This window comes from Amblyomma maculatum, chromosome 1 (assembly GCF_055883805.1).
Source record: "Amblyomma maculatum isolate TAMU_Amacu chromosome 1, ASM5588380v1, whole genome shotgun sequence".
Classification (NCBI taxonomy): domain Eukaryota; kingdom Metazoa; phylum Arthropoda; class Arachnida; order Ixodida; family Ixodidae; genus Amblyomma; species Amblyomma maculatum.
Window position 1 is genome coordinate 11,977,826 of NC_139344.1, and position 12,912 is coordinate 11,990,737.

Genomic DNA, 12,912 nt, shown 5'->3' on the forward strand with positions numbered 1-12,912 from the left:
GCGACGTCTGCGTTTGCGCCTTCGCTCTATGGCTTTCGCGGTCTATGTACGCACCTTCAGATGATGATGATGACGAAAAAGAAACATCGCAGTAACGCCACTCCACGTACCCGAGAAAAACCGACTGTCCCGCAACAAGTAGCACACCGGCCCATGATTCTTAGCGCGCCCATGGTGGCTGAAGTGCAGCGCCCTCAGCTTTCCCTCTAGTTAGTTTAAGGAACTCTAGGCTCGAACCAGCTGCCGCACTAGATGGCCTCTGTATCTCTGGCTTAGAAAATTTTCTACGTTTAATAGTATGTCTCAAAAACGATTTTTTTCCTCCTACACATTAGTCAACAGCATTATGTCACCAATTAGTTACCTAAAATATAAACGCGTAGAACTGCACGCTGCGCGGTGCACAGTATTCACTTAAGATCGTTAATCTCTTTCTATTGGGCGGTTAAGTGCGGAAAACAACAGCGCCTCCGTCTGGCCCGTTGGTCTAGGGGTATGATTCTCGCTTTGGGTGCGAGAGGTCCCGGGTTCAAATCCCGGACGGGCCCTCTTTTATGCCGCTTTCTTTTTTCCGTAAAGCTTTATATCTTCCATACACTATGCCTAACGTTGCGGGTTTGGCTACCCTCGAAGCCATAGAGTTTCTTACCTTACCTAGAGGGAAAGCTGTGCCGCCGTCTATGGGAGTTTACATGGAGGTTCCAGACGGCCAGTTCAGCCGCCATGGGCGCTCGAAGCATCATGGGCCGGAGAGTTACCGAGTGCAGAACTACAACTTTTGGCCAAAACTAATGCAAAGATAAACATTGTTCTACTGTAAATAATGTCCTAAGATTGAATATTGTGACTCTAAATTGCAAAAAGAGAGAGGAACAGCATGTCAGTGTGAGATTTTTCTAATATTAGCGATGGCTCTTTCTCCTATTGGCTTAGTTTTGAGCAGCACAAACACCAATATTTCGCACTTAATAGGCAAAATTTGAAACAGAAAAACGTTAAAACAATATTTATGGTTGTGAAATCACTTAAGGAAGTTTTTAGTGGCATTTCGGGAAACAGAAAACATTTATTGGCGAAGCCTGCTTTTGCGCCTTCGCTACTATGGCTTTCGCGGTCTATGTACGCACCTTCAGATGATGATGATGACGAAAAAGAAACATCGCAGTAACGCCACTCCACGTACCCGAGAAAAACCGACTGTCCCGCAACAAATAACACACCGGCCCATGATTCTTAGCGCGCCCATGGTGGCTGAAGTGCAGCGCCCTCAGCTTTCCCTCTAGTGTAAGGAACTCTATGCTCGAACCAGCTGCCGCACTAGATGGCCTCAGTATCTCTGGCTTAGAAAATTTTCTACGTTTAATAGTATGTCTCAAAAAACATTTTTTTCCTCCTACACATTAGTCAACAGCATTATGTCACCAATTAGTTACCTAAAATATAAACGCGTAGAACTGCACGCTGCGCGGTGCACAGAATTCACTTCAGATCGTTAATCTCTCTCTATTGGGCGGTTAAGTGCGGAAAACAACAGCGCCTCCGTCTGGCCCGTTGGTCTAGGGGTATGATTCTCGCTTTGGGTGCGAGAGGTCCCGGGTTCAAATCCCGGACGGGCCCTCTTTTATGCAGCTTTCTTTTTTCCGTAAAGGTTTATATCTTCCATACGCTATGCCTAACGTTGCGGGTTTGGCTACCCTCGAACCCATAGAGTTTCTTACCTTACCTAGAGGGAAAGCTGTGCCGCCGTCTATGGGAGTTTACATGGAGGTTCCAGACGGCCAGTTCAGCCGCCATGGGCGCTCAAAGCATCATGGGCCGGAGAGCTACCGAGTGCAGAACTACAACTTTTGGCCAAAACTAATGCAAAGATAAACATTGTTCTACTGTAAATAATGTCCTAAGATTGAATATTGTGACTCTAAATTGCAAAAAGAGAGAGGAACAGCATGTCAGTGTGAGATTTATCTAATATAAGCGATGGCTCTTTCTTCTATTGGCTTAGTTTTGAGCAGCACAAACACCAATATTTCGCACTTAATAGGCAAAATTTGAAACAGAAAAACGTTATAACAATATTTATGGTTGTGCAATCACTTAAGAAAGTTTTTAGTGGCATTTCGGGTAACAGAAAACATTTATTGGCAAAGCCTGCTTTTGCGCTTTCGCTACTATGGTTTTCGCGGTCTATGTACGCACCTTCAGATGATGATGATGACGAAAAAGAAATGTCGCAGTAACGCCACTCCACGTACCCGAGAAAAACCGACTGTCCCGCAACAAATAACACACCGGCCCATGATTCTTAGCGCGCCCATGGTGGCTGAAGTGCAGCGCCCTCAGCTTTCCCCCTAGTGTAAGGAACTCTATGCTCGAACCAGCTGCCGCACTAGATGGCCTCAGTATCTCTGGCTTAGAAAATTTTCTACGTTTAATAGTATGTCTCAAAAACCATTTTTTTCCTCCTACACATTAGTCAACAGCATTATGTCACCAATTAGTTACCTAAAATATAAACGCGTAGAACTGCATGCTGCGCGGTGCACAGAATTCACTTCAGATCGTTAATCTCTCTCTATTGGGCGGTTAAGTGCAGAAAACAACAGCGCCTCCGTACGGCCCGTTGGTCTAGGGGTATGATTCTCGCTTTGGGTGCGAGAGGTCCCGGGTTCAAATCCCGGACGGGCCCTCTTTTATGCCGTTTACTTTTTTCTGTAAAGGTTTATATCTTCCATATGCTATGCCTAACGTTGCGGGTTTGGCTACCCTGGAACCCATAGAGTTTCTTACCTTACCTAGAGGGAAAGCTGTGCCGCCGTCTATGGAAGTTTACACGGAGGTTCCAGACGGCCAGTTCAGCCACCATGGGCGCTCAAAGCATCATGGGCCGGAGAGCTACCGAGTGCAGAACTACAACATTTGGCCAAAACTAATGCAAAGATAAACATTGTTCTACCGTAAATATAGTCCTGAGATTGAATATTGTGACTCTAAATTGCAAAAAGAGAGAGGAACAGCATGTCAGTGTGAGATTTATCTAATATAAGCGATGGCTCTTTCTCCTATTGGCTTAGTTTTGAGCAGCACAAACACCAATATTTCGTACTTAATAGGCAAAATTTGAAACAGAAAAACGTTATAACAATATTTATGGTTGTGCAATCACTTAAGGAAGTTTTTAGTGGCATTTCGGGAAACAGAAAACATTTATTGGCGACGTCTCCGTTTGCGCCTTCGCTACTATGGCTTTCGCGGTCTATGTACGCACCTTCAGATGATGATGATGACAAAAAAGAAACATCGCAGTAAGCCGCTCCACGTACCAGAGAAAAACCGACTGTCCCGCAACAAGTAGCACACCGGCCCGTGATTCTTAGCGCGCCCATGGTGGCGGAAGTGCAGCGCCCTCAACTTTCCCTCTAGTTAGTGTAAGGAACTCTATGCTCGAACCAGCTGCCGCACTAGATGGCCTCAGTATCGCTGGCTTAGGAAATTTTCTACGTTTAATAGTATGTCTCAAAAACGATTTTTTTTCCTCCTACACATTAGTCAACAGCATTATGTCACCAATTAGTTACCTAAAATATAAACGCGTAGAACTGCACGCTGCGCGGTGCACAGAATTCACTTCAGATCGTTAATCTCTCTCTATTGGGCGGTTAAGTGCAGAAAACAACAGCGCCTCCGTACGGCCCGTTGGTCTAGGAGTATGATTCTCGCTTTGGGTGCGAGAGGTCCCGGGTTCAAATCCCGGACGGGCCCTCTTTTATGCCGCTTACTTTTTTCTGTAAAGGTTTATATCTTCCATATGCTATCCCTAACGTTGCTGGTTTGGCTACCCTCGAACCCATAGAGTTTCTTACCTTACCTAGAGGGAAAGCTGTGCCGCCGTCTATTTAAGTTTACACGGAGGTTCCAGACGGCCAGTTCAGCCACCATGGGCGCTCAAAGCATCATGGGCCGGAGAGCTACCGAGTGCAGAACTACAACATTTGGCCAAAACTAATGCAAAGATAAACATTGTTCTACCGTAAATATAGTCCTGAGATTGAATATTGTGACTCTAAATTGCAAAAAGAGAGACGAAAAGCATGTCAGTGTGAGATTTCTCTAATATAAGCGATGGCTCTTTCTCCTATTGGCTTAGTTTTGAGCAGCACAAACACCAATATTTCGCACTTAATAGGCAAAATTTGAAACAGAAAAACGTTATAACAATATTTATGTTTGTGCAATCACTTAAGGATGTTTTTAGTGGCATTTCGGGAAACAGAAAACATTTATTGGCGACGTCTGCGTTTGCGCCTTCGCTCTATGGCTTTCGCGGTCTATGTACGCACCTTCAGATGATGATGATGACGAAAAAGAAACATCGCAGTAACGCCACTCCACGTACCCGAGAAAAACCGACTGTCCCGCAACAAGTAGCACACCGGCCCATGATTCTTAGCGCGCCCATGGTGGCTGAAGTACAGCGCCCTCAGCTTTCCCTCTAGTTAGTTTAAGGAACTCTAGGCTCGAACCAGCTGCCGCACTAGATGGCCTCTGTATCTCTGGCTTAGAAAATTTTCTACGTTTAATAGTATGTCTCAAAAACGATTTTTTTTCCTCCTACACATTAGTCAACAGCATTATGTCACCAATTAGTTACCTAAAATATAAACGCGTAGAACTGCACGCTGCGCGGTGCACAGTATTCACTTAAGATCGTTAATCTCTTTCTATTGGGCGGTTAAGTGCGGAAAACAACAGCGCCTCCGTCTGGCCCGTTGGTCTAGGGGTATGATTCTCGCTTTGGGTGCGAGAGGTCCCGGGTTCAAATCCCGGACGGGCCCTCTTTTATGCCGCTTTCTTTTTTCCGTAAAGCTTTATATCTTCCATACGCTATGCCTAACGTTGCGGGTTTGGCTACCCTCGAAGCCATAGAGTTTCTTACCTTACCTAGAGGGAAAGCTGTGCCGCCGTCTATGGGAGTTTACATGGAGGCTCCAGACGGCCAGTTCAGCCGCCATGGGCGCTCGAAGCATCATGGGCCGGAGAGTTACCGAGTGCAGAACTACAACTTTTGGCCAAAACTAATGCAAAGATAAACATTGTTCTACTGTAAATAATGTCCTAAGATTGAATATTGTGACTCTAAATTGCAAAAAGAGAGAGGAACAGCATGTCAGTGTGAGATTTTTCTAATATTAGCGATGGCTCTTTCTCCTATTGGCTTAGTTTTGAGCAGCACAAACACCAATATTTCGCACTTAATAGGCAAAATTTGAAACAGAAAAACGTTAAAACAATATTTATGGTTGTGAAATCACTTAAGGAAGTTTTTAGTGGCATTTCGGGAAACAGAAAACATTTATTGGCGAAGCCTGCTTTTGCGCCTTCGCTACTATGGCTTTCGCGGTCTATGTACGCACCTTCAGATGATGATGATGACGAAAAAGAAACATCGCAGTAACGCCACTCCACGTACCCGAGAAAAACCGACTGTCCCGCAACAAATAACACACCGGCCCATGATTCTTAGCGCGCCCATGGTGGCTGAAGTGCAGCGCCCTCAGCTTTCCCTCTAGTGTAAGGAACTCTATGCTCGAACCAGCTGCCGCACTAGATGGCCTCAGTATCTCTGGCTTAGAAAATTTTCTACGTTTAATAGTATGTCTCAAAAAACATTTTTTTCCTCCTACACATTAGTCAACAGCATTATGTCACCAATTAGTTACCTAAAATATAAACGCGTAGAACTGCACGCTGCGCGGTGCACAGAATTCACTTCAGATCGTTAATCTCTCTCTATTGGGCGGTTAAGTGCGGAAAACAACAGCGCCTCCGTCTGGCCCGTTGGTCTAGGGGTATGATTCTCGCTTTGGGTGCGAGAGGTCCCGGGTTCAAATCCCGGACGGGCCCTCTTTTATGCAGCTTTCTTTTTTCCGTAAAGGTTTATATCTTCCATACGCTATGCCTAACGTTGCGGGTTTGGCTACCCTCGAACCCATAGAGTTTCTTACCTTACCTAGAGGGAAAGCTGTGCCGCCGTCTATGGGAGTTTACATGGAGGTTCCAGACGGCCAGTTCAGCCGCCATGGGCGCTCAAAGCATCATGGGCCGGAGAGCTACCGAGTGCAGAACTACAACTTTTGGCCAAAACTAATGCAAAGATAAACATTGTTCTACTGTAAATAATGTCCTAAGATTGAATATTGTGACTCTAAATTGCAAAAAGAGAGAGGAACAGCATGTCAGTGTGAGATTTATCTAATATAAGCGATGGCTCTTTCTTCTATTGGCTTAGTTTTGAGCAGCACAAACACCAATATTTCGCACTTAATAGGCAAAATTTGAAACAGAAAAACGTTATAACAATATTTATGGTTGTGCAATCACTTAAGAAAGTTTTTAGTGGCATTTCGGGTAACAGAAAACATTTATTGGCAAAGCCTGCTTTTGCGCTTTCGCTACTATGGTTTTCGCGGTCTATGTACGCACCTTCAGATGATGATGATGACGAAAAAGAAATGTCGCAGTAACGCCACTCCACGTACCCGAGAAAAACCGACTGTCCCGCAACAAATAACACACCGGCCCATGATTCTTAGCGCGCCCATGGTGGCTGAAGTGCAGCGCCCTCAGCTTTCCCCCTAGTGTAAGGAACTCTATGCTCGAACCAGCTGCCGCACTAGATGGCCTCAGTATCTCTGGCTTAGAAAATTTTCTACGTTTAATAGTATGTCTCAAAAACCATTTTTTTCCTCCTACACATTAGTCAACAGCATTATGTCACCAATTAGTTACCTAAAATATAAACGCGTAGAACTGCATGCTGCGCGGTGCACAGAATTCACTTCAGATTGTTAATCTCTCTCTATTGGGCGGTTAAGTGCAGAAAACAACAGCGCCTCCGTACGGCCCGTTGGTCTAGGGGTATGATTCTCGCTTTGGGTGCGAGAGGTCCCGGGTTCAAATCCCGGACGGGCCCTCTTTTATGCCGTTTACTTTTTTCTGTAAAGGTTTATATCTTCCATATGCTATGCCTAACGTTGCGGGTTTGGCTACCCTGGAACCCATAGAGTTTCTTACCTTACCTAGAGGGAAAGCTGTGCCGCCGTCTATGGAAGTTTACACGGAGGTTCCAGACGGCCAGTTCAGCCACCATGGGCGCTCAAAGCATCATGGGCCGGAGAGCTACCGAGTGCAGAACTACAACATTTGGCCAAAACTAATGCAAAGATAAACATTGTTCTACCGTAAATATAGTCCTGAGATTGAATATTGTGACTCTAAATTGCAAAAAGAGAGAGGAACAGCATGTCAGTGTGAGATTTATCTAATATAAGCGCTGGCTCTTTCTCCTATTGGCTTAGTTTTGAGCAGCACAAACACCAATATTTCGTACTTAATAGGCAAAATTTGAAACAGAAAAACGTTATAACAATATTTATGGTTGTGCAATCACTTAAGGAAGTTTTTAGTGGCATTTCGGGAAACAGAAAACATTTATTGGCGACGTCTCCGTTTGCGCCTTCGCTACTATGGCTTTCGCGGTCTATGTACGCACCTTCAGATGATGATGATGACAAAAAAGAAACATCGCAGTAAGCCGCTCCACGTACCAGAGAAAAACCGACTGTCCCGCAACAAGTAGCACACCGGCCCGTGATTCTTAGCGCGCCCATGGTGGCGGAAGTGCAGCGCCCTCAACTTTCCCTCTAGTTAGTGTAAGGAACTCTATGCTCGAACCAGCTGCCGCACTAGATGGCCTCAGTATCGCTGGCTTAGGAAATTTTCTACGTTTAATAGTATGTCTCAAAAACGATTTTTTTTCCTCCTACACATTAGTCAACAGCATTATGTCACCAATTAGTTACCTAAAATATAAACGCGTAGAACTGCACGCTGCGCGGTGCACAGAATTCACTTCAGATCGTTAATCTCTCTCTATTGGGCGGTTAAGTGCAGAAAACAACAGCGCCTCCGTACGGCCCGTTGGTCTAGGAGTATGATTCTCGCTTTGGGTGCGAGAGGTCCCGGGTTCAAATCCCGGACGGGCCCTCTTTTATGCCGCTTACTTTTTTCTGTAAAGGTTTATATCTTCCATATGCTATCCCTAACGTTGCTGGTTTGGCTACCCTCGAACCCATAGAGTTTCTTACCTTACCTAGAGGGAAAGCTGTGCCGCCGTCTATGGAAGTTTACACGGAGGTTCCAGACGGCCAGTTCAGCCACCATGGGCGCTCAAAGCATCATGGGCCGGAGAGCTACCGAGTGCAGAACTACAACATTTGGCCAAAACTAATGCAAAGATAAACATTGTTCTACCGTAAATATAGTCCTGAGATTGAATATTGTGACTCTAAATTGCAAAAAGAGAGACGAAAAGCATGTCAGTGTGAGATTTCTCTAATATAAGCGATGGCTCTTTCTCCTATTGGCTTAGTTTTGAGCAGCACAAACACCAATATTTCGCACTTAATAGGCAAAATTTGAAACAGAAAAACGTTATAACAATATTTATGTTTGTGCAATCACTTAAGGATGTTTTTAGTGGCATTTCGGGAAACAGAAAACATTTATTGGCGACGTCTGCGTTTGCGCCTTCGCTCTATGGCTTTCGCGGTCTATGTACGCACCTTCAGATGATGATGATGACGAAAAAGAAACATCGCAGTAACGCCACTCCACGTACCCGAGAAAAACCGACTGTCCCGCAACAAGTAGCACACCGGCCCATGATTCTTAGCGCGCCCATGGTGGCTGAAGTGCAGCGCCCTCAGCTTTCCCTCTAGTTAGTTTAAGGAACTCTAGGCTCGAACCAGCTGCCGCACTAGATGGCCTCTGTATCTCTGGCTTAGAAAATTTTCTACGTTTAATAGTATGTCTCAAAAACGATTTTTTTTCCTCCTACACATTAGTCAACAGCATTATGTCACCAATTAGTTACCTAAAATATAAACGCGTAGAACTGCACGCTGCGCGGTGCACAGTATTCACTTAAGATCATTAATCTCTTTCTATTGGGCGGTTAAGTGCGGAAAACAACAGCGCCTCCGTCTGGCCCGTTGGTCTAGGGGTATGATTCTCGCTTTGGGTGCGAGAGGTCCCGGGTTCAAATCCCGGACGGGCCCTCTTTTATGCCGCTTTCTTTTTTCCGTAAAGCTTTATATCTTCCATACGCTATGCCTAACGTTGCGGGTTTGGCTACCCTCGAAGCCATAGAGTTTCTTACCTTACCTAGAGGGAAAGCTGTGCCGCCGTCTATGGGAGTTTACATGGAGGCTCCAGACGGCCAGTTCAGCCGCCATGGGCGCTCGAAGCATCATGGGCCGGAGAGTTACCGAGTGCAGAACTACAACTTTTGGCCAAAACTAATGCAAAGATAAACATTGTTCTACTGTAAATAATGTCCTAAGATTGAATATTGTGACTCTAAATTGCAAAAAGAGAGAGGAACAGCATGTCAGTGTGAGATTTATCTAATATTAGCGATGGCTCTTTCTCCTATTGGCTTAGTTTTGAGCAGCACAAACACCAATATTTCGCACTTAATAGGCAAAATTTGAAACAGAAAAACGTTAAAACAATATTTATGGTTGTGAAATCACTTAAGGAAGTTTTTAGTGGCATTTCGGGAAACAGAAAACATTTATTGGCAAAGCCTGCTTTTGCGCTTTCGCTACTATGGTTTTCGCGGTCTATGTACGCACCTTCAGATGATGATGATGACGAAAAAGAAATGTCGCAGTAACGCCACTCCACGTACCCGAGAAAAACCGACTGTCCCGCAACAAATAACACACCGGCCCATGATTCTTAGCGCGCCCATGGTGGCTGAAGTGCAGCGCCCTCAGCTTTCCCCCTAGTGTAAGGAACTCTATGTTCGAACCAGCTGCCGCACTAGATGGCCTCAGTATCTCTGGCTTAGAAAATTTTCTACGTTTAATAGTATGTCTCAAAAACCATTTTTTTCCTCCTACACATTAGTCAACAGCATAATGTCACCAATTAGTTACCTAAAATATAAACGCGTAGAACTGCACGCTGCGCGGTGCACAGAATTCACTTCAGATCGTTAATCTCTCTCTATTGGGCGGTTAAGTGCGGAAAACAACGACGCCTCCGTCCGGCCCGTTGGTCTAGGGGTATGATTCTCGCTTTGGGTGCGAGAGGTCCCGGGTTCAAATCCCGGACGGGCCCTCTTTTATGACGCTTTCTTTTTTCCGTAAATGTTTATATCTTCCATACGCTATGCCTAACGTTGCGGGTTTGGCTACCCTCGAACCCATAGAGTTTCTTACCTTACCTAGAGGGAAAGCTGTGCCGCGTCTATGGGAGTTTACATGGAGGTTCAAGACGTCCAGTTCAGCCACCATGGGCGCTCAAAGCATCATGGGCCGGAGAGCTACCGAGTGCAGAACTACAACTTTTGGCCAAAACTAATGCAAAGATAAACATTGCTCTACCGTAAATATAGTCCTAAGATTAAATAGTGTGACTCTAAATTGCAAAAAGAGAGAGGAACAGCATGTCAGTGTGAGATTTATCTAATATAAGCGATGGCTCTTTTTCCTATTGGCTTAGTTTTGAGCAGCACAAACACCAATATTTTGCACTTAATAGGCAAAATTTGAAACAGAAAGACGTTAAAACAATATTTATGGTTGTGCAATCACTTAAGGAAGTTTTTAGTGGCATTTCGAGGAACAGAAAACATTTATTGGCGACGTCTGCGTTTGCGCCTTCGCTACTATGGCTTTCGCGGTCTATGTACGCACCTTCAGATGATGATGATGACGAAAAAGAAACATCGCAGTAAGCCGCTCCACGTACCCGAGAAAAACCGACTGTCCCGCAACAAGTAGCACACCGGCCCATGATTCTTAGCGCGCCCATGGTGGCGGAAGTGCAGCGCCCTCAACTTTCCCTCTAGTTAGTGTAAGGAACTCTATGCTCGTACCAGCTGCCGCACTAGATGGCTTCAGTATCGCTGGCTTAGGAAATTTTCTACGTTTAATAGTATGTCTCAAAAACCATTTTTTTCCTCCTACACATTAGTCAACAGCATTATGTCACCAATTAGTTACCTAAAATATAAACGCGTAGAACTGCACGCTGCGCGGTGCACAGAATTCACTTCAGATCGTTAATCTCTCTCTATTGGGCGGTTAAGTGCGGAAAACAACAGCGCCTCCGTCTGGCCCGTTGGTCTAGGGGTATGATTCTCGCTTTGGGTGCGAGAGGTCCCGGGTTCAAATCCCGGATGGGCCCTCTTTTATGCCGCTTTCTTTTTTCCGTAAAGGTTTATATCTTCCATACGCTATGCCTAACGTTGCGGGTTTGGCTACCCTCGAACCCATAGAGTTTCTTACCTTACCTAGAGGGAAAGCTGTGCCGCCGTCTATGGGAGTTTTCATGGAGGTTCCAGACGGCCAGTTCAGCCGCCATGGGCGCTCAAAGCATCATGGGCCGGACAGCTACCGAGTGCAGAACTACAACTTTTGGCCAAAACTAATGCAAAGATAAACATTGTTCTACTGTAAATAATGTCCTAAGATTGAATATTGTGACTCTAAATTGCAAAAAGAGAGAGGAACAGCATGTCAGTGTGAGATTTATCTAATATAAGCGATGGCTCTTTCTCCTATTGGCTTAGTTTTGAGCAGCACAAACAGCAATATTTCGCACTTAATAGGCAAAATTTGAAACAGAAAAACGTTATAACAATATTTATGGTTGTGCAATCACTTAAAGTTTTTAGTGGCATTTCGGGAAACAGAAAACATTTATTGGCAAAGCCTGCTTTTGCGCCTTCGCTACTATGGCTTTCGCGGTCTATGTACGCACCTTCAGATGATGATGATGACGAAAAAGAAACGTCGCAGTAACACCACTCCACGTACCCGAGAAAAACCGACTGTCCCGCAACAAATAACACACTGGCCCATGATTCTTAGCGCACCCATGGTGGCTGAAGTGCAGCGCCCTCAGCTTTCCCTCTAGTGTAAGGAACTCTATGCTCGAACCAGCTGCCGCACTAGATGACCTCAGTATCTCTGGCTTAGAAAATTTTCTACGTTTAATAGTATGCCTCAAAAACCATTTTTTTCCTCCTACACATTAGTCAACAGCATTATGTCACCAATTAGTTACCTAAAATATAAACGCGTAGAACTGCACGCTGCGCGGTGCACAGAATTCACTTCAGATCGTTAATCTCTCTCTATTGGGCGGTTAAGTGCGGAAAACAACAGCGCCTCCATCCGGCCCATTGGTCTAGGGGTATGATTCTCGCTTTGGGTGCGAGAGGTCCCGGGTTCAAATCCCGGACGGGCCCTCTTTTATGACGCTTTCTTTTTTCCGTAAATGTTTATATCTTCCATACGCTATGCCTACCGTTGCGGGTTTGGCTACCCTCGAACCCATAGAGTTTCTTACCTTACCTAGAGGGAAAGCTGTGCCGCCGTCTATGGGAGTTTACATGGAGGTTCAAGATGTCCAGTTCAGCCACCATGGGCGCTCAAAGCATCATGGGCCGGAGAGCTACCGAGTGCAGAACTACAACTTTTGGCCAAAACTAATGCAAAGATAAACATTGCTCTACCGTAAATATAGTCCTAAGATTAAATATTGTGACTCTAAGTTGCAAAAAGAGAGAGGAACAGCATGTCAGTGTGAGATTTATCTAATATAAGCGATGGCTCTTTCTCCTATTGGCTTAGTTTTGAGCAGCACAAACACCAATATTTTGCACTTAATAGGCAGAATTTGAAACACAAAGACGTAAAACAATATTTATGGTTGTGCAATCACTTAAGGAAGTTTTTAGTGGCATTTCGGGAAACAGAAAACATTTATTGGCGACGTCTGCGTTTCCGCCTTCGCTACTATGGCTTTCGCGGTCTATGTACGCACCTTCAGATGATG

At 45.0% G+C, this 12,912-nt stretch overlaps 12 non-coding genes across 12 annotated transcripts; all 12 read left to right on the plus strand.

The window, feature by feature from the left end:
- The first annotated feature begins 476 nt into the window (after nucleotides 1–476).
- Nucleotides 477–548, plus strand: TRNAP-UGG (transfer RNA proline (anticodon UGG)). Its single transcript has one exon. It is a non-coding gene; the product is annotated as a tRNA-Pro (tRNA).
- A 997-nt stretch (nucleotides 549–1,545) lies between these two features.
- TRNAP-UGG (transfer RNA proline (anticodon UGG)) lies at nucleotides 1,546–1,617 on the plus strand. Its single transcript has one exon. It is a non-coding gene; the product is annotated as a tRNA-Pro (tRNA).
- Nucleotides 1,618–2,614: 997 nt separating this feature from the next.
- On the plus strand, nucleotides 2,615–2,686 carry TRNAP-UGG (transfer RNA proline (anticodon UGG)). Its single transcript has one exon. It is a non-coding gene; the product is annotated as a tRNA-Pro (tRNA).
- A 1,001-nt stretch (nucleotides 2,687–3,687) lies between these two features.
- On the plus strand, nucleotides 3,688–3,759 carry TRNAP-UGG (transfer RNA proline (anticodon UGG)). Its single transcript has one exon. It is a non-coding gene; the product is annotated as a tRNA-Pro (tRNA).
- Nucleotides 3,760–4,760: 1,001 nt separating this feature from the next.
- TRNAP-UGG (transfer RNA proline (anticodon UGG)) lies at nucleotides 4,761–4,832 on the plus strand. The gene has a single exon. It is a non-coding gene; the product is annotated as a tRNA-Pro (tRNA).
- A 997-nt stretch (nucleotides 4,833–5,829) lies between these two features.
- Nucleotides 5,830–5,901, plus strand: TRNAP-UGG (transfer RNA proline (anticodon UGG)). The gene has a single exon. It is a non-coding gene; the product is annotated as a tRNA-Pro (tRNA).
- A 997-nt stretch (nucleotides 5,902–6,898) lies between these two features.
- On the plus strand, nucleotides 6,899–6,970 carry TRNAP-UGG (transfer RNA proline (anticodon UGG)). Its single transcript has one exon. It is a non-coding gene; the product is annotated as a tRNA-Pro (tRNA).
- A 1,001-nt stretch (nucleotides 6,971–7,971) lies between these two features.
- On the plus strand, nucleotides 7,972–8,043 carry TRNAP-UGG (transfer RNA proline (anticodon UGG)). Its single transcript has one exon. It is a non-coding gene; the product is annotated as a tRNA-Pro (tRNA).
- A 1,001-nt stretch (nucleotides 8,044–9,044) lies between these two features.
- TRNAP-UGG (transfer RNA proline (anticodon UGG)) lies at nucleotides 9,045–9,116 on the plus strand. Its single transcript has one exon. It is a non-coding gene; the product is annotated as a tRNA-Pro (tRNA).
- Nucleotides 9,117–10,113: 997 nt separating this feature from the next.
- TRNAP-UGG (transfer RNA proline (anticodon UGG)) lies at nucleotides 10,114–10,185 on the plus strand. Its single transcript has one exon. It is a non-coding gene; the product is annotated as a tRNA-Pro (tRNA).
- A 999-nt stretch (nucleotides 10,186–11,184) lies between these two features.
- TRNAP-UGG (transfer RNA proline (anticodon UGG)) lies at nucleotides 11,185–11,256 on the plus strand. Its single transcript has one exon. It is a non-coding gene; the product is annotated as a tRNA-Pro (tRNA).
- Nucleotides 11,257–12,250: 994 nt separating this feature from the next.
- On the plus strand, nucleotides 12,251–12,322 carry TRNAP-UGG (transfer RNA proline (anticodon UGG)). Its single transcript has one exon. It is a non-coding gene; the product is annotated as a tRNA-Pro (tRNA).
- The last annotated feature ends 590 nt before the right edge of the window (nucleotides 12,323–12,912 follow it).